This window comes from Trachypithecus francoisi, unplaced genomic scaffold (genome assembly GCF_009764315.1).
Source record: "Trachypithecus francoisi isolate TF-2019V2 unplaced genomic scaffold, Tfra_2.0 Lachesis_group13, whole genome shotgun sequence".
Taxonomy (NCBI): domain Eukaryota; kingdom Metazoa; phylum Chordata; class Mammalia; order Primates; family Cercopithecidae; genus Trachypithecus; species Trachypithecus francoisi.
In genome coordinates this window covers 98,995,874-99,016,616 of record NW_022681458.1, presented here as the reverse complement: position 1 = coordinate 99,016,616, position 20,743 = coordinate 98,995,874, and the positions used below count along the sequence as shown (strand labels likewise).

At 36.4% G+C, this 20,743-nt stretch overlaps 1 protein-coding gene across 14 annotated transcripts in view; it reads right to left on the bottom strand.

Annotated features, from left to right (window-relative positions):
• Positions 1-20,743, bottom strand: part of GTDC1 (glycosyltransferase like domain containing 1) — a 403,927-nt gene that overhangs the window by 287,620 nt on the left and 95,564 nt on the right. For all 14 annotated transcript variants that reach the window (XM_033231599.1, XM_033231600.1, XM_033231598.1 and 11 more), the window contains one exon: positions 13,494-13,555. The gene's annotated coding sequence lies outside the window, so the exon portion shown is untranslated. The remainder of the gene's footprint in view (positions 1-13,493; positions 13,556-20,743) is intronic.

The window sequence follows — 20,743 nt, the reverse complement described above, 5'->3', positions numbered from 1 at the left end:
GAAAAGGACTTCTAGTTGCACATTTAATTTCTGAAGTGTCTTGTATTAAGAAAGCTGGAGGCTGGGCGCAGTGGCTTACACCTGTAATCCCAGCACTTTGAGAGGCTGAGGCGGGTGGATGACAGGGTCAGGAGATCAAGACCATCTTGGCTAACACAGTGAAACCTTGTCTCCACTAAAAATACAAAAAAATTAGCTGGGCGTGGTGGCTGGCACCTGTAGTTCCAGCTACTCGGGAGGCTGAGGCAGGAGAGTGGCATGAACCCAGGAGGTGGAGCTTGCAGTGAGCCCAGATGGTGCCACTGCACTCCACTCTGGGTGACAGTGAGAGACTCTGTCAAGGGAAGGGGAGGGGGAGGGCAGGGGAGGGGGAGAGGAGGGAATGGGAGGGGAGGGGAGAGAACTGGAAAATGTTATTGTATAATCATCCATATATATTGCACATGTTAAAAAACAAAGCGAGGACTGATTGGATAGTCAACTAAAAGAGAAAGAGATTTGCATTTTAAAAGACTTCTCATAACCACTCAGATTTGTCCTATATTTATATACATGCAATATGTGAATGGATAATCAATAAATATTAAGCAATGGCAACTCAGACTTAGTAGAGAAATATTTTTAAAGGTACTCTCCAAGCTCTAGTACTTTTTACAATCTAAACAACATGTTTCATTTTCAAGTAATATGAAATAACTCTGTTCCTGGAATTGTTTTCCAACACAACCATTTCATCACATTCCATTTTTTAAACCACCCATTCCAAAAAACCTAACTTACAAATCTAGAGAGAAATCAAACTACTAAAAGTATACAAATAATTAAGAAGTTATTTCCAGAAAACAAAGAAAACTAATAAACTATGAAATATATAAATGCAAAAACTGGAGGTAACCTTATTTTATCTATTTAGATGGGTATGAAGACTATACCTATTGACATATAACTTTCCATATTTTAAAATAAGCACAAACTTGATATGAAAAAGAAATCCTAATCTTAGGAAAGCACCATGTGGCATTTTTTAACTTTACTACCACTTTGTTGACTCTTTGTCCCAGAGCAGATCACCTCCAACATTAGTACTCTGACCTTCTAGAGAACTGACAGATAAAGTTTATAGTGAGAAAAAAATGAGCTTTTATGGGTTTCCAAAAGGGAATTCTCATGACACTAAAAGCCATATAATAATATTGATTTGATAACCAATTTTTTTATTGCCCAATTATAGACTTAAGATTTCTAGAAAAATATCCAAGTGAAATTTGACATAAAATACAGTAGAAAATAGTCTTGAGCTCATGACAAACAGTCTGGAATCTCTTTACAAACTTTAAAAATACATATAAAACGATTTTTAAAATCAGGTCTTCTTTAAAGTGTTGAGAATCCCAAGATTTACCTTATACCTTGGGCCTGACTGACCCTCCTCCTGATACATTTGTCAAAAATCAATTCAGTTATAGCTTGTACCTTTCTGAGAAAATAATTTCCAGGCCTGTTTCTAGTTTCCTTCCATCCTAAAGGCAAATGTACAATGTACAAAAACAAGGATTGTTTTCATGTAAAACCATCTTCAAAAATCAATTAGAATACTCAAAATATTCTATTCTCACAAATGAAAATAAGTTGCTTACTGGAATGACAGTCTTCCATTTCACTGCCTTAAAAATTAAGCTGGCATGGATAATAAAAGTGTTTTCTGACTGGATATGCTTGGCATTCAAATGTTTTTAAAACAAATACTAATCCACAATTAGATTTCACAGGCACAATCTATAGAAAATAGAATTCTTTATTTTCTGAGGGAAATATTAATGATTTGTTATCATAAAAGTTATAATAACAATGCCATGGTTTGGATAAACTTATAAACAAATCTGTACGTGAATGTTTTGTATCCTTTTCAGCCTAATCTCTACTATTCATTCACTCAGCAAATACTTATTGTGCCTACTAAGTGCCTGCTCATCATTGTTCTGCATGCTTGGGGACAAAGTAAGTAACAAACCAAATGGTACTCTTATCACAAACAATTTCTTTCTAGTTGGAGTAAAAAGACCATCATCAAGTTAAATGTATGTCAGATGAGGGTACCTATAAAGAAAAGTAACACAGGGTAACAGAGGATAGGGGCTACTGAGAGCTGGTGTGAGGAGGTTATTTGATACAGCGTTGTGAGAAAACATCTTGCTGATAATGAGATGACATCTGAACAGAAATCAGAAGAAGGGGCGAGGGTATTGGGGAGTACGTAGATCTGGATCTAAGCAACAGGCACAGCAAGACCCTGATAGGCATATGCTTGGTATGTGCAAAGAGTAGGAAAACATAAACACAAAACATAAACAAATTTGCTTTATTCAACAAGCATTTATTAATTATTACATTCTAAAAATTAAACTGTTTTGTGATATTATGATGACCCAAATACAGTCTTGGGTCTCAGGCCTCGATATAACTTCAATCCAGAATGATAAATGTAGAACATTTTTTTTTTTTTTTGAGACGGAGTCTCGCGCTGTCACCCAGGCTGGAGTGCTGTGGCCGGATCTCAGCTCACTGCAAGCTCCGCCTCCCGGGTTCACGCCATTCTCCTGCCTCAGCCTCCCGAGTAGCTGGGACTACAGGCGCCGCCACCTCGCCCGGCTAGTTTTTTGTAGTTTTTAGTAGAGACGGGGTTTCACCGTGTTAGTCAGGATGGTCTCGATCTCCTGACCTCGTGATCCGCCCGTCTCGGCCTCCCAAAGTGCTAGGATTACAGGCTTGAGCCACCGCGCCCGGCCTGAAATGTAGAACATTTGAGCAGGGTCTCAAAGAGGGACCAATAGCAAGTTATACGAATAGTTCAAGAAGGTGAACCAAGAGCCCAGGAAATACAGAATTGAGGAAATGTGGCAGACATTATTGGCTCACATAACTATTCAAATTTTCCTTTTGCTTCCTTCTAGAACTCAAGCTAAAATATTTGAAATATTTGATCGCCCACGTGCAGCGAGTGGGAGCATGTTCCACAATCCACCAAAATGGTATGGCTGGAAGGAAGACTCAAAATTGGAAAGCACCTTCTATTGGGAGCCAGAACTCTGCTGCACACCTCTAAGCAAATCAGCAGGTCACAGGGCATCTGACCCACGCCAGGCCTCTGGTATCAGACCCTCCTTCCAAGCTCTGTTGCCTCCAGCCTCGCTTATCATCTTCAACAGGAGCTATTCATCAGCCTTCTAACTGATCTCCCTACCTGTAGCTACATTTAACGTCTTCCATTCTTCCTCTGAAATTTATAGGTACCTTGATGTCACTTTTCCACTCAAAAACCTATACTTTTTCTATGAAATAAAGAAAACTATTTAACAAGAAATAAGACCCCTTACAATTTGGTTCCAAGCTCCATTCTAGCCTCAATTTCTGTCACTCCCACAGACACACTATTACTCTAAATACTGAAGAAACCATCTATTTCATCAAACACTCCATACACATTCCTACCTGCGAGTACTGCTCCTGCTATTTCTCCTCTCTGAAACCTTTTGCCTTCATGACCTGTCAAATTCCTACATATAGTTCAAGACGCCATTCAAATTTCATGCCATCCGTGAAGACCCAGTCAATTACTCACCCATATTGAGCTAGTCAGAAGTAATTACGCCTTCCTCTATAGTGCCCTAAATTTTGCTTTTACCCCATTTAGAGCAGTCACCACAATCCCTCTTATACTATAGTTCTACAGTATATGTGTGTGTGTCTCCCAACCAGATCTCAATTTCTTGGCAGCAAGGTTTATGTACAATTCATGTTTGTAACTACTCATAACCCAGCAAAATGCCTTGTATACAATATTCAGTTAACGCATTCTGAATTCTCATCAACAGGCTATAATTAAGTCACTATCTTATGAGGAATAAAACAAAGGAGGTATTCCTGAATTTGAAAATTACCGTGTCATCACAAATTGAATTGTTCAGGTATTACTATGGTATTCAGATCTTCAAGTAAATCCTAAATCACGGCCAGTATCATTGAATAGAAAGATAAAGACAGTAAAAAATAAAGTGTGAGTGTTTATTGGACAGCATGAAATACAGAGGAATGGAGAAATGCAAAGCATAAAGCTACCCATATTAGAAACATTATCAAGGGATACTTATTTAACAAACATTTACTAAGTGCATACTGTGAGTCAGATACTATACTGATCACTGAGAATAAAGGTGAAAATAGTGAGGGACGGCTGATATTTTACATGCACTTTTTTAAGTGCAAAGTGTTGACCTTTATTACTTCCAAAAGTATGAGCAAAAGATCTGCTTAAGGGCCAAATAAAACTACCAATAACCAATTCTGAGTTCAAATCTAGGAAACTATTTTGCCTACATTGTGATTATGTAAGAACCCTTCTCCTAGGACTGCTTCTGAATGTTAAAAGAGCTTTCTTTATTCCTAGTGACTATAAACTGCTCAGATAGAAAATTTGAGTTCCAGACACTTGAATACATTCCCTGCTTTGAATTAAGTTCTATCCATGCACAGACTGTTTTAGTAATTAAGGTACCAACAACCCTGCCATCATGAATCAAAAGAGAAGAATTTATTAAAATAGGAATTTATAATATATGGGGGATGTTGTATGGGAGATAGTAGATTGTTGTTCATTTTGTCCTCTCAGGTTAAAATAACAGAAACTGAATGGAAATACAATAAAGAGAATTTAAGTCGGACACTGGAGGAGTTGTAAGTTACTGATTCCTACCAAGTCTGAGCAGTTCCTTCTGCAGATTTTAAATGAAGACGTAGTCTGCATCCTTCTAAGACAGTCAAGGGCACAACAAGCAGATGTAAAGATGACCTCTTAAGATTTCCTTTGGACATGAAATTCTATCGTGCATAACCATTTGCTTGTGAATTAAAAAGTATAAAGCTATCCCTTAAGAATTTAAAAACATATATACTCAAATGTCAACTAATGCAAAATCTGATTTAATATGTCCTTAGCCATATGATGCTTCCAAGGATCTATAAATCAGCATCAGTAATATAAATTATCAAATGACCTGTTTGCCTTTGGAATAAATAAATTCCAATTGCCTATTTCTTTAAAAACTAAGATCCTAACATATGAGTACTACAAAATATCTTTGTTTAAACAATAGTCTATGCATAGAGTTAAGAGCAATCATATTTCTTACTTACTCATGGAACACCCAGCCCCCAAAAAACATTGGTACTAAACCATTTTGAGGACTTTCCTTTTTTTCAAAACAACCTGGACATTATTACACTGATGTCCCTTAGCAATAACAAGCAATCCTACAAAATTTAGTTCACAAACCCTCACAAATTAAAAATATTACAATATCCTTTAACTGCATAAATGATTTATACTCATAATATTAACAAATATATTTCTTAATATTCATTCATTCATTCAAGAAGGGATTATTGAGGTTCAACATGTAGGCACCATACTAAGCGTAAAGATACAAAGATGACTCAATTACAGTTCCTATCCTCAGACACGGAAACATAACAACACCAACACATATGCACTAACTGTTCAAAAGACAACCAATAGCAAGCTACTACATAAACCTAGTATCCAGAGAATTTCAAAAGTCCAAACAACTAACTGTACAAAAGAATTAAGGAAGTACAGCAGATAACTTTAGGATGGCTCATTCAACACTCATTCTAATTCCCATTCTCCCTGCCTTCCTCCAAAAGAGGCTAGAAAGTGAAAACACTCATTACCTCACTCTAGAGGTGGTTATATGGGACATACTTTTGACCAATGAGAACTAGACAGAAGTCCCTGTGAGTGAACATCCCTTTCTAAAGAAAAAGAGAAAGTATCCATGGGAAGAAAGTTTCTGAGCTCTCCCTTTGTTCTTCCTGCTTGAAAGTGAAATAAGAGGCAAAAGTAACATGCTAAGGATGGTGGGGAGTTAGACACTACCTGGATCCCTGATGGTATCAGTTACCTGTGAACTAACTGCCTTCTGATTCTTATGAGACAAATAAAACCCTAACTCATTTAAATCAATGTCAGTAAGATTTTCTACTACTTGCAGCCAGAGGCATTTTTACCATTAAAATAGGAGATACTTGAGTTAGACTCTTTATGGTTCCTCTTTTCTTAAACTGTAATCCAGTCCTTCGTAGCTAGAAAAAAACAAAAGAATTTTGAATTTACACTTCTACGATTTTCTGTAATCTGAATTCCTTCGATAAACATGGTCAAATTCCTCCATAAAAATCCATTTGTTGCATAGTTATTACAAGATTTTTATTTTCTTAAGTGGAACTTTCAATCCCTCAAATCTATTAAAATAACATTTTTCTGTAAGTATGGTATATATTATTCATATATATAATACACATATATAAGTAAATAGCTGAAGGTCAGAAAGAAAGGAGAAAAGAAGGAGAATAGGGGGAGAGAAAAAGGGAAGGTATCTAATTTGTGTGAAAGTGTAAACTATGCTTTTCAATTTTGTGAGCACCTTAGAAAGTGGCTTAAGAATAAATGAAAGGCTGGGCGTGGTGACTCACGCCTGTAATCCCAGCACTTTGGGAGGCTGAGGCGGGCGGATCACCTGAGGTTAGGAGTTCAAGACAAGCCTGATCAACATGGAGAAACCCTATCTCTACTAAAAATACAAAATTAGCCAGGCATGGTGGCATGTGCCTATAATCCCAGCTACTCAGGAGGCTGAGGCAAGAGAATCACTTGAACCTGGGAGGTAGAGGTTGTGGTGAGCCAAGATCGTGCCATTGCACTCCAGCTCTGGTAACAGAGCAAGACTCCATTCAAAATAAATAAATAAAATAAATGAGAGATTATAAAACAACAGTATTTTTTAAATAGGAAAGACTCCCACACATACACTTGAAATCAACGATTCTGTTTTAGAAAACTTTTTGAATTTGAAAAATGTATATCCCAACAAATACTTTGTGTCTAATTTACCACTAGCATTATTGTATTATTTAATAATCCATCTATCTCTAGTCATCTCCCTATGGTAATAATAACACAATAATCATTCTCTATATACGTTTCTCTTGGACAAATTTTAAATGTGTACTATTCTTGGGATTTCTGTTGTATAGTGCTGAAAAGATTCATTAATTTCAATCGCCATCAACTCCGTACACCACATATACTAGTTCCACCTTTTTTGTTCAAATATATTCCACTGTGGCCATTCAAAGAAAAATTACACATTCCAATAACATTTGAGTTCCTCTCAGTTACCCTTTCAGTGGTTCAGGGTAATGATAGAGTAAAGAATCATGTTCTTCACAGGCTCTCCTTCTTTTCCCCCCATTTGGTAGAATTTCAACTTCAAATCTCTTATGCCAAAAAGCAGTGGGTAATGTCTAATGCTCTTCTCAAACAGTGGCTTACTTTGGAGGGAAAGAGAGTGAGAGTCAGGAGAAATTACTCATTCCTGCTTCTAAAGGATCTTAGCATATGGGATAAGCAATCTCTTACTCTATTTTCCTAAAATAGAATCACAGAAACGTATTAAGTTAGGAGTAGGGGAAGAAAGGAAAACACATAAGAATTAGAAACCTTTCAACTCTGGGTATAGGTAATTCCTCACAGAGTGAAATTACTGAGTTATCTAGCCTAAATTCTCACGAAGATAAGTCAAAAAATCCACGTATTCATAAAACCTGTAGTTTATATATTCCTTACCATCAGTCACAGGTAGAGACTTCCTCTGTAAAACAGAATAATGCTACCTTCTTTTTCCTGAAACTCTAAGAATGGGATAAATAAGGATAATAACTATAGTCACATAACATAAATGCTTTCATTTTAAAAGCAGTATTCAAAGACAATCTATGAAAATCCATGTGATATAAAAAAAAATTCAGAGAACGACAAATCTCCCTTGTTTATAATATCATCTCAACTTCAATTTCATTTTCAGTTATCTCCTTTCAAAAATATATATCTGGGGTCCTTATATGATATGAAGTCCGTTTTCTAAGGCTCACTTTTATTTGGTTATCTTTTTAGGTGCACTAAAGATTGAGTTTACAATAAACTGAACAGACAGTGTACAAAAGGCTTTTAGAACTATACCATATGGTCCAGGGAAGGGAACAATCTGGACGATCCCCACTTCAATCTGCAAGCTTGTCCACCTCTATAACACATTATACCACTGTAATAAAATATTAAGATGGAAATGTAAAAGCTAAAATAGTCTATTTTTAGCATTACCAGGCAACCACACTTCCAAAAATTTACTGATAAACTTAATAAACATTTACTTTAATTTACATTCTGAGATTTTGGTATGCAACACCAAGCATACAAACGTAGGCCACCATTCAATAGAAACAATATTTCAGCAGGGCTATGTGTGGGTATTCAACTTACGCTTCAGAAATTTAGAAGGAAAAAAAAAAACACTTTTACAGGGGCATATTGGCAGAGGCTGATGTAACAGATGACACATTCTTGGAAATCAAATAAAAGCAATAGGGAAATACCCATTGTTGCCTGGTGAAGGCCTAATCACATGGACACAGCTGAACCAATGTAGATCATTCATTAATAAAATTGTATTGTAGTAGCCACTTTTTGATGCATTTCAAGTGCTGCTTTAGCCAAATCCCTGAATTTCTTTGTTCAATGTTAGTAAGACTGTTTTAATGGGAAATAAGAGAAGATTTAGGACAGGGGAAAAAAAAAACCTGTTCTCATGCTAAAAATGAAGCTAACTCAAAAAGCTAAATGTCACTTTACCTTGCAATCTACTTACACTATCAGCAGCTTAAAATATGCAGTGTAAACCTAAAAAGGAGGAACTCATATGGTACTATAGATAAAAAGTGAGCAGCGTGAGATGCCATAGAAAACACATGAAATACTTGTAAAAGTATTCTACAGAATAATACGTCAGAGGGTGGGAGAAATTAAAACATATCAAAAATTAAGAGGAAATTAACAGGTACCCTTTCATGCAATACTATCTATTGAATTTTGACACTAAAGTATGTACCATATGCTTAAGGGAAGATTACTCATATTTAGACCACATAAACTTAAAAATCGCTACTTGTTATTACATTACCAATATTTGATATCAAACAAGACATTCAAACCATCTTCCCAACAGTCATGTTTGAAATCTATATTGACATTCAAATGAAATGAAGTACTAGTTATAATTATAAACTTAGTACTTAATATAGTAAAATCCTAGTTAAAATAATCAACAGTATTTGTTCAATTTTGCTGTTATCTCTTAATAAATGTGTTTCTCCGTGTTTTTACAAATATAATGATTAAGTTACTATATTATGTTCCTTAAAAATATATAATGTCAAACTAAAAAGATATAATAGCTTTGCTATGTGTTCTGAATTAAAACTATACAATTTATTGTCTATAAATTCTATTCTACAAAAATGAAAAACTCTACCGTATTTACCAAAAAACTGCTTAAACATTATGGCTCTTAAATATTTCTCCTATGCCTCTGCGTGTAGTTAGAATAAATAAATAAATAGAACAATTCACATTGTCCTAAATCACTGAAAGATATATTCTTACCACAGAAAAAATAAAGGGCTTCACTGCAAATAAAAATTAAACCACTGCAGAAAGTGTATTTAAAGTCACTGAATAGTGGTTCATATGCAATAAACATTATTCAGTACACACAGAATGAAAGAGGCTTGTGTGTGTATGTTATCTTTACTCGCTAATGTTAACATTATCAGACCTTGCCATAGGGGATTCAAGACAGTCATGAACTTAACTGGATCAAGTGAAAAAAGTTTCACTGGCATTCCTTCACAAAACTCTCAGAATTCAGAAGTTTAAAATGTTGACCTAAAGATTCAATTCATATAACTTAACAGGCATCCCACCCAGATTCCTTTTAGTAGCTCTGCATAAAAAAAGCCACTTTGCAAGTTTAAAAAGATGGCATTGGGAGCAATGGGGAATTGTAGCATTTATTACATGTGCCTTATGCATACAAAGCAATTGGAGTATTTGTTTGTTTTGCTAAAGTAGTGAACCAACATATTGCTGAGTCTGTTCGGAATGAGAGAAAACAACAGGTGAGTTTATTTCATGCACACTGCTGATACACCTTTGTTTTACAAATCCTTTTAATAATTTTAAAGCGTTTTCTAAATTAAAAATAAATCCCCAGAAAAGAAACAACTGTTAGATTGCACAATTTCATCTTACAGTACCCATAATAGATATATTTCCCAGTATATATGGCATATAAAAACATTTCACATTAATAATTCAAACACGAGCCACTGTTTGCTTCCTTTTCAGTCACATTTGTTACACTGTTACAAAAATATGTACATGAGTTTTTCTTCTCAAAGTAATTTTCTTATTGCCAAAAATCATTGACAATTTTTTAAATAAAGATCAGTCAAAATAATATCAATATCCTCCTATAAAAACATATTCTGCCTACTAACTATTCTTGATTGCAAAACTAATTTTTAAAATAGATCACTCTAAAAAATCTAATGTTAAAAATACATCACTAGAAAGTAAATCATTTGTCTTGCTTAATACAACAGAAAACATATTTACATTGTGAGGAACATTCTAAGAAATTTCATAGAATGCTTGCTCATAGTGAAAATCCAGTCTCCTGCTCAAACATCTCTATTTAAAACTCATTATGCCACATTTTCACACTCCTAATGGTAGGGCACTAACTATAATTTTGTGAGAATTGGTAAACTTAAAAACACTTCTGTGTTTTACGTTGCATTTTTTATTTCAAAGGAAAAATATTTTAAATGCACATCCTTTATTTTAACGGAAGTTCACTTGCTTATCTACCAAGACTTATCAGACATTCTAAGGGTATTCAATTTGTAAAAGATATGAACTGACATTGAATTTTAGACAAAAATAGAAACCAATGGCAGACATTTTGGTCTCAACAAGAGATATCTTGGCATAAAAATCCATATAATACAGGCAAATAATACTCAAAAGTTTCCATTCAAATAATAAATTCTGAAGCAGACAAGATTCCAACCAATCAAAAATACAGTGTCAACATGACCAAAGTTAGCAATAGTAGCAAAAATGCAACTGTAAAGAAAATACCTAAGAGAGTGGAAAAGGCAAATTTAGCACCAACTTCTATAAGGAACAAAGCCATTTACTAAATGTGGAAGTTGTAAGGGGAATGATATTTCTATTTCAGAAAAAAAATATTTCTTTTCACAATGGTGGTCTGTGTGAAGAAAGAGGAAGAGAAGAGGGGGGAAAAAACAGTCTAAGTGGGAAATACTAAGGCTGCCTGCCTTCCTTCGGTGATGCTGTGAGGGTAGACCCTCCGCCTTACAAAAACCACTGCCAGAACCAAGCTACACAAAACATTTTGGCTGTAAGCCTATAACAGTGCCAGGCTGTTTTTCATTTTTGTGCTAGACTCCCTCAATTGAGACAGTGTGGGATTGTCACTTTGATGCACATAGAGAACAAAGAATAATATAGTTTGGGGGGGATTTTCTTGCCCCTTTAAAGTCAGGTTAGCATTTTGTTTTCTTTGACAGGTCTTGCAAAGACCTAAGAAACAAAGTTATGCCGAAGAATGCATTAACTGCCTAACAAAATTAATGTCAAGTACAATACTGTCAACAGTTTAAAAGCCATGTGAGAGATTAACATTTTTTAAAAGCAGACTTAAAAAGGGTCCAAGTCATATAGTTACCTGTTTAAGAGGCCAGAGACCAAGAAATACATGATTCACAACCACCTAATCTTATTTAAAATCTGATGCCACGAAGGCAGACCATAAAATCCAGGCAAAAAAAAAAAGTAGTATTATAATTTTTAGGTCACTATTCAGAGACAACTATGTCAGCTGCTATTCTGACTTTGATTTCTCTAAAATTAAATAATGTGATGAAAAGATTGTAACATTAGAATCTGAATACTTTAAGCCTTCACTGAGAAAGAAGTGATAAGTGATCAAAAATGTTTAAAGAATTAAACCACAAATCATCGAAAAAGTTGCCACAGACACAAACAGGAAAACCGTCTCTTCAATCCTATTCAATTCTGTACTAGAAGTGAAGCTAACACAAATGAGAAAGCCGAGTATGTGCTGCTGTAAGCTTCAACTAAATATATTATCTGAATCTGTTGACTAAAAGACACCAATAAGCCATTAGCTCCTAGATGTATGACCTTTTATCTTTCTAATGCACAAGATAAGTAAAGGTAGAGGTCCATTTTCTACAAACCAAATGAAAAGAAAGAATGAACTGTGACAAGCTCAGATCCCATGCTGGCATATTTTACACTAAGCTCAGCATCATCTAGAAGCAGTATGCTTCTCTCTGCCAATCAGAGGGGAAAAAAGTTGTGCAACTAATACAGTGTTGATAAATAGCACCAAACGTCTACCAGTCCTTTCCTCCTGCATACTGCCATTGAATCAGCTGTTAAAAGAAGACCAATAGCTGTTACAGAAATAGCAAGAACTAAAGCACTTGCCTCAGATGTTATACATGGAGACACAGAGCATTTACCACCTGAGCCTATCTAATTTCTGGCAAAATGATCCCCTGCCCAGTTTTGTTCATGGCCACAGAATCTGGTAACAAGTCACAATCCGTGTTGAGAAAGGCAGTGGGGGAGTGAGAACACAGGGAAGGAATCAAGTGAGAACAGTGGGCAAACTTCAAACAATATACACGCTTCTCTTATTATTCAAATTAGTGACCACGCACAGCACTTCAGGATGACCAAAGCTGTGTTAAAGGGCTCAGGTACAATGATTTACTTTGGGTGGTAAGGGTAAGTCTGCCATGTAATTAAAGAATGCATTATTTTGCTCCTCACTGCTCGCCTTTTACATTTCTTTTTTCTCTAGGACATACTGCTGATGGCATTACTGCATGGGACACTGATAGTTGCAGGCAAGGCATTCATGTAGTGCCAAAGTGGTCCAGAGAATGATGTCTGGCTGGCCTTAGTTCAACAAGGAATATGAGGCAAAAACAGAAAACAAAAAGAACGAAAGGTGTAGAAGAAGCCAGGCAATAGACTGTTTTTCTGTTTATTAATGGTACCATAAAACAAGGGGAAAATCTGGAAAAAGCAGCCAAGTTAACTCAATTACAAAGAAAGATTAAAGGAGTTAAATGTCTATAACTTGGCTGACAACCAAGGAACAATATGAGAGCTGTCCACAACTCTCCAAAGAATATACATAAAAAGAAAAGTAGAGAATTATTATCTACTATAGATGTATGAATACATGAAATAATAATGAGATAAAAATAAAGAAATCTGACTTTAAGCAGCAGGGAAATAACCTGGTGAAACTTAAAAAAGGCTGCTTCCTTCTCTTTAGAAATATCAATCATCTTCCTGACCCACACTGCAGTAAACGAGACATGATAGAAAATGCCCGCATACTGTCAGAGGACTGAATTGATGGAGATATAAAAATGAAGTCCCATCTGCTTACCTGATTATCCAGATATACTGATGTCCCTTTACATATGTCCAGTCTGGCTAATGCAGAGATACCTGTAAGATCACAAAAGACATAGTTAGTACCTTCAAAATAAACCCAGCCTGAATTCTCAATCTTGAGCTGGTCAAGAGTTAATCTGGATGATCTAGTCTGGCTCTTGGATATTCCAAGATAGGAGAAGAATGTGCAAGAACAGAAATGTTCAGAATGATTCTAAGGTTATTCTTAATTAATAAGAGATTTTCAGTCTCTGCAGAGATTTTCCAAATCATTTGTAACTTAATAATAATAATAATAATAATTCAGATTAGAGGTCTTTAGCCTTGGTCATTGGATGGCCTTCAGGAATCTATGCTCTCCTGAATGATATATGTAAAATTGGTGGGTTTATGTAAATAAGTATCTCTGGGAGAAGGTCAACAGTTTGTCAGATTTGCCAAAAGGTCCATAGTCCAAAAAACTGTCAAGAACCTCTGCTGAGGCTTGCCTAACATCTCAGAGGCAGGTTGGAATGCATATGGATGAGCATTCCAGGTTTGGGGGTCCCCCGCCCCCCCCCCAGGAAACACAGACACTTGCAGATCTGGGGTAAATACCTTAAGAATACTACTTTCTGGGAGAGCAATACATCAGGTTTAAACTATTGCTTAACTCACACAGCCCTGTGATCCCTGTAAGCTATGCACAGTCTTGAAGAGAACTAACATGTTACCATATATACCCAAGGGTGCCTATCATGACTTTTCCTGTTCTGTGTATATTAAAGTCAGGATTCCTAGGAATATCAATTCTGACAGGGCCAGAACTCACACTGTAACTCATCCAAAAAGGACCATTTATGACAAGAAAAAACAAGGTGTGATCAAATCAACAGGAAATGTGGCTCCGAAACAGTTTACATAAAAAATTACAGAATCAGCCAAACATATTCATTCTTTCTTTTCATTTGGTTTATAGAAAATGGACCTCTACCTTTACTTATCTTGTGCATTAGAAAATTACCTTTTGTGGTGTCCTGTTTCAAATAATAATCATGTATTGTATACTATCAAAAAATAATGTATTTAGACAATCACCTTCTGGGCATCTACCATGCATTGCACTCAGTGCCGAGGACTCAGTAGTGAATAAGTCAACAAAGCCCTACTCTGCTGGAGCTTTACTTTGGGGAATGGGAGAAAGATGTAGGGTGACAAACAAGTATATCAACAACATCATTTCAATTTGTGATACATGATATGAAAAAATAAACACGAAGATGTGACCAAGGCACGAGAGAGCAGTCTATACCCACCCAGCATGTCACAGAAATCTTCACTACAATCTCAAGAGTCTGTCAGGGTCTTAAAGAGTTGAGACGAGGAAATGACGTTACAGACAGCTAGCCAGACCAGTGAATTTCAGAGATGAAGACAGAAGAGCTATTCTAGAAGACAGTATCACTACCTCATTATCTCTACACTTCAAAATACACATGCCTCGACTGAATGATAATGTTATGATACAAACTCTGCTTGTAGAATATAAACCTGAGAACAAGTAAATGAACAGCGTTTCATTATCTCTTTAAAACCTGGCTGACAATACTGTACACTGTGTACCCTTAATATAAAGAACCACATTCTATCCAAATTCTTGTCAAGTTCCACTCTATTAAAATAATTTCATTTTTTGCTTCTACAGATAAATCTGATCAACTTGTGCTGTCAAAGAAAGGGGAAAAGAGGGTACAAGGTAGCCAGCCTCCAAGACAGCCCCCAATAATCCTCACTTCAAGGAATGCATGCCTTTGTGTAATCCCTTTGCTCATATTGGGGTTGGTCTGAGTGATCAACAGAATGCAGTGGAAGTGACAGTGTCTGTCCTAAAAGATATTAGAGCTTCTTCCTTACTCTCTTGGATCTTCCTAGGGGAAGCCAGCTGCCAGCTGCCACGTTGTGAGGACACTCAAGCCGTCCTAGGGAAAGGTACACAAGGCATCTTGCCAAATAGCCAGAATCAACATAACAGCCATGTGAGAGAGCCATTTTCTAAGCAGATCCTCCAGGCTAGTCGAACTTTCAAATGAATGTCACTCTGGCTGACATCTTGATTGCAGCTCATGAAAGACCAAGAGCCAGAACTACCCAGCCTGCACTCCAATCCCTTTCTAGCATGCACTCTAACTTCCTGTATTCACAAAGTTCAAGCTGAAAACATTTCCCAGATGTTCTTGCATCATACCTTTGGTTGAACCCAGGTTCAACCAAATCCATTCAAGATTTAGAAAGCAGAAATGAGCAAATCAAGGAAGTAGCCAACTACAAATGAGATCAAATTTTGTAGTGAAGGCATTTTGTTCTTCTGAAACAACCACGTATGTAGATATGCTACCTAGTCTCATAGGCTCTAAGTAGTAAATGGCAGTGGAGTTTCTACCAGAATAGTATCATGGGATGTTTCTCATGGCTTGTGCTGTTCCTTGCTATTCACAGTCAACTTTGGTTCCTTGGCACTTCTGCAAATTAAGTAGCATGTGATGCATTTCTGTATGCAACTCAAACTAGCTGTTGCCTGCAACTAAGAACCCACTCTACATATGCAAATTCTCCTGTCTCATAACACTTTCATTACTATCTCATGGTTGACACTCTTTTCCATTACTAAACCCTCTACCTATACTATGAGTCCTATTCATTTATGCTGTTTCTAGGAACTTGCACTATCCGTCTTCTCCTTTTCTTCTCCACTGGTTTCTTCTTCTTCATCAATAACAGTTCTTCCAACCCTACCAACTATCCCTGTGAAACTTCATAAAATAGTAATATAAGCTCCTTGTTTTCACTTCAACTTCCATTCAATACTTGAATTACCACAACTTGGCTTCCTTAGCCATCACTCTACCAAAACCACTATTGCTAAGGCTGGCAAGAACCAATTAGCTATTCTCATTTCTCTCTCTACTAGACTGTGGCATTGGCACTCCTACATACTACACCTCTTTGAAACTTTAATGATAACAAGATTACAAACCTCCAGCCTCAATGAAATAACCTAGTATTCCACCTTCCCACATCATCATCACCCATGCCCTCTGCACCTCTACCACCAGAGACATACAACAAATAGGTATACAGAGACCATTTCAAATGCTAACGCTATTCAAATATTATATTTCTTGATGGCCTAACTGCTTAGACAACCAAAAAGACAGATATATGCACTGTAAAAAAAAAAAAAAAAAAAAAGAAAACCACAGTGGATTCTATAAGCTATTGATATAGAAATGTATTTCATTATTTTTCAGTTATTTAAGGAAAAATAAATGTTTGGAAGTCAGAGATTCCAAAACAGCAGTGCTACAAAACAAGTGTACGACTTCTTAAAACTAACTTCGCAAAGCTAAAAGTTTATTATTATTTGTTTAACACTTGCAAGCCAGAATATCTACAATTGCCAACCTAAGATAGCATCCCTGAGCCCTCTTGTTTTGAATGTGAGGTTTTCTATGACACCTGTCATCTCACTCACCAGAAGTGATGCTGCTGACTTGATAGGCGGGGGGTGGGAGGGGAGTTGACCCATTCCTTCCTCCCTGCTAAAGCTAAAATCTCTTAAAAGGCTGGCCTCCCAGAATGATGTGGAACAAGCTCCTTTGGTTAGGGGTGTACTCAGCCCTTTTCTTTAAATTGCTCAGAAGACAGAACTTTTCAGAAAACCCACAAAAAAAATGGCTTATTAATTTGCTTTGTGTTGCCATCATTCATTGTCTTCATTTTTAATTCAGTGATATGTATAGCCAAATGAAATGAAGTACAGTCAGTTTTCCTCAATCTGTCTCAGTCTACTCTTCATCTTCTGGGACCCAATTCATGTGATCCTTTAACAACTATTTATTTCACACCAAACTAGTTATCTTCCCAAAGCCTACCAATCTAGCCTCTGGGCATATTTCCTAAATAAAAGCACTAGATCTCTGTAAACCTAAAATTTGCATACTAAAGGAACAAATCAGCTATCAAAAGGCCTAGTAGTATATAGCAGTTGCTCACCTCTAAGCAGAGTTTAAAATTCATTTCAATTTATTATTTTTTAAAGAAACAGCAATTGACTTTTTCCCTTTGCAAAATACTGTGTTTAATAGGCCTAGTTAAATTAGAGGTGATAGTGTAAAGCAAGTGTTTTAAATTGGTAAATTCTAAACCTTTTAATAAAAGTACATCAGTCAGAAGTTTTAGTAAGACTCAGCAGGACAGAGAAGAATTAACGGACTGTAGGAATCAAAAGGGAGTGATAGGCAATGATAACCTTAAACATTTGCATATGGATTTATAATTTCATTGCTTAAAGGTTAATGAAATTATGTGGTATTTTGCCCACTCTTATCCAGTAAATGATTTCATGCCTTGATTTGTATATACTTACCAACTGAATCATATAAAGAAAAAAAGATTCCTTTATCAATTAATCTACGACATTTTTACTTATACACTTTTGGGTGCACAATTATCATTACCTATTCTAACCAATAACTGGGTCCCCTAAAACAAAATGTAAGGTTTCCAAAGCATCTCAGAAAGAAGAACAAACTCATAATCAGAACTCTGAAAGTACATTAAATTGTTAATGTGATTGCTGTTTTAAAAATTAGATATATTCCTTTATTTACTTTATACTTCAAGTCAACTATTGCTAATTACTTGCTTTTGCCAAATATTAACATAAAATCCACCCTAGAGATTGATGAAGGCAGGATACACTGAGGATGAAGATGGAGAAATGCAAACAGTCCACAAAAACAAGTAGAACAGGTTAAAACAGTAAAAGGATTCTAGGCCAAAGCAATTGTTTTAAAACGTAACAGCATAAAAACAACACACTACTGAGGCCTTGCCTCACTGAGCATCCAAGAGGGTGCAGGGTCAGCTGCTTCACTTAATACCCAGTTCTAAGAAAAAACTGCAAAGAGCCTCACTTAGGCAGAGTGGTGCTTCCTATCCTGGCTGCACGTTAGAATTCCCTGGACAGCTTAAAACAAAAACCTAAAAATCCACACTTAGGCCCATAACCAAAGATTCTGGTTTCATCAATAACTTATAGACACTACTCAGGGTGATTTCTTAGGTGCAACTAGGGTTGAGAAACATGCCAGAAAGCACTGGTTCTCAAAGTGTGGTCCCTGGACCAGTACCAGCAGCAACAGCAACAGGAAATATGCTTAAAATGCAAATTCTCAGGCCTCACCCCAGACCTAGTGAACCAGAAACTCTGGAGTGGGGCCCAGTGTTTTAACAAGTCTCTCAGATAATTCTCAGATGCACTAATGTTTGAAAAACACTGCTTTAGAGTAAGAATGGCCTGGTGTTCAATTCTCTCTCCACAATTTACTAGCTACATGACCCTTGGTCAGCTCTCTAAAATTCTTCCCTCACATGCAAAATAAAAGAGTTAGCTACCATTGCTTCAACATCAAATATGTGCCAGGGTATGCCAATAAGCACTTTATATACATTATATAATTTAACCCTTACAACAAGTTTGTCAGATATATATTATTACCATTTTACACCAAAAGATTATGAACCTCATCCAATATTACAAAGCTAGTAAGCAGAATCAGAATTTAAACTCAAGTTTTTAAAATTCCAGAATTACTGCTCTTTCCCTATTCCTCAAAATATTCTTGCTGATCTTTCTTTTTTGTTCTTCCTTCCTTTGTTTTCTTCTGTTTTGTCTTCCTTTTTTTCTGTCCATCTTCCTTTCTTCTGTTCTTTAGAAGGAAGCTTATCTTGCTACTATGAAAGTAGATTACCTAGTGTGTAAATGTGTATAGTATTTACTATGTTACTACAAAGTACTTAGCATTCTACCATATGTCAGAAAGAAAAGAATTAAAATACAAAAAAGAAAAAAAAAGGAACCATACCAATGAAGTTATGAGCTAGTTGGAGATAGATCCATTTTGCAAAACATAGGGACACATGATTTCATTCTTAACTGGTGGGTGGAAAACAGAAATAACTCAGAAGTTCATGAGACTGGAGCTCAGAGACCAAGACATGATGCCAGGAAGTAGAAGTTTGACTTGCCCTGAAACAAGGAGTAAAAAGTTCTCCAGCACAGGAGGAGAAAAAACAGCCAGAGAATATAGTACAATAGAAAATAAAGCTAAAGTAGTTAAATGGGTCCAGATTGTGACTCAGAATAAGAAGAGCTTAACTTTAGTGCAGTAAAAATATAAAATGTTTTTTCACAGAATATTTTTGATGAACTGATAGTAAAGACGTAAAGTTAAAATCAAGTCATAGGAACTTATTCTAGAAAAAATATGAACCAAGGGTTATGCTGGAAAAAAAAACAAGCAAGAGAAAAAGTTATTTTTATTATGAAAAGTGTTAAGTGTGATCCACTCTTTAGTGTTTCCATGGGCTATTCATATCCATTACATAATATTTTCAATAATCCACTAATCCAACCAACACTGACTGATCACATTAAGCTAGGTACCAAGGATAAAAAGATAAGTAAGCTTCTGACTCAGGGTACATGGAGCAGCTTTACATAAGAAACAGACTGCCAAATGTTTTATGCAACATTAACATAAAGTGATTAGGAATTCCAAAGGCCACTATAGACAGACCAATTCTTAGGAATGACTTGTGAAATCCCTGAAAGTCAATGAAGCATAAGCTAGCCAAAATGTTATGCATATAAAATGTAAGAGGCCAGGCACGGTGGCTCAAGCCTGTAATTCCAGCACTTTGGGAGATCAAGGCAGGTGGATCACTTGAGGTCAGGAGTTCGAGACCAGCCTGGCCAAGATGGCAAAACCCTGTCTCTATTAAAAACACAACAACTAGCCAGGCTTGGTGGCATGTGGCTGCAGTCTCAGCACTTTGGGAGGCTGAGACATGAGAATTACCTGACCACAGGCGGCAGATGTTGCAGTGAGCCGAAATCGCACCACTGCACTCCAGCTTGGGCGACAGAGCAAGACTCTATCTAAATAAAAAAATAAATAAATAAAATAAATAAGGCCGGGCGCGGTGGCTCAAGCCTGTAATCCCAGCACTTTGGGAGACTGGGACGGGTGGATCACGAGGTCAGGAGATCGAGACCATCCTGGCTAACACGGTGAAACCCCGTCTCTACTAAAAATACAAAAAACTAGCCGGGCAAGGTGGTGGGCACCTGTAGTCCCAGCTACTCGGGAGGCTGAGGCAGGAGAATGGCATAAACCCGGGAGGCGGAGCTTGCAGTGA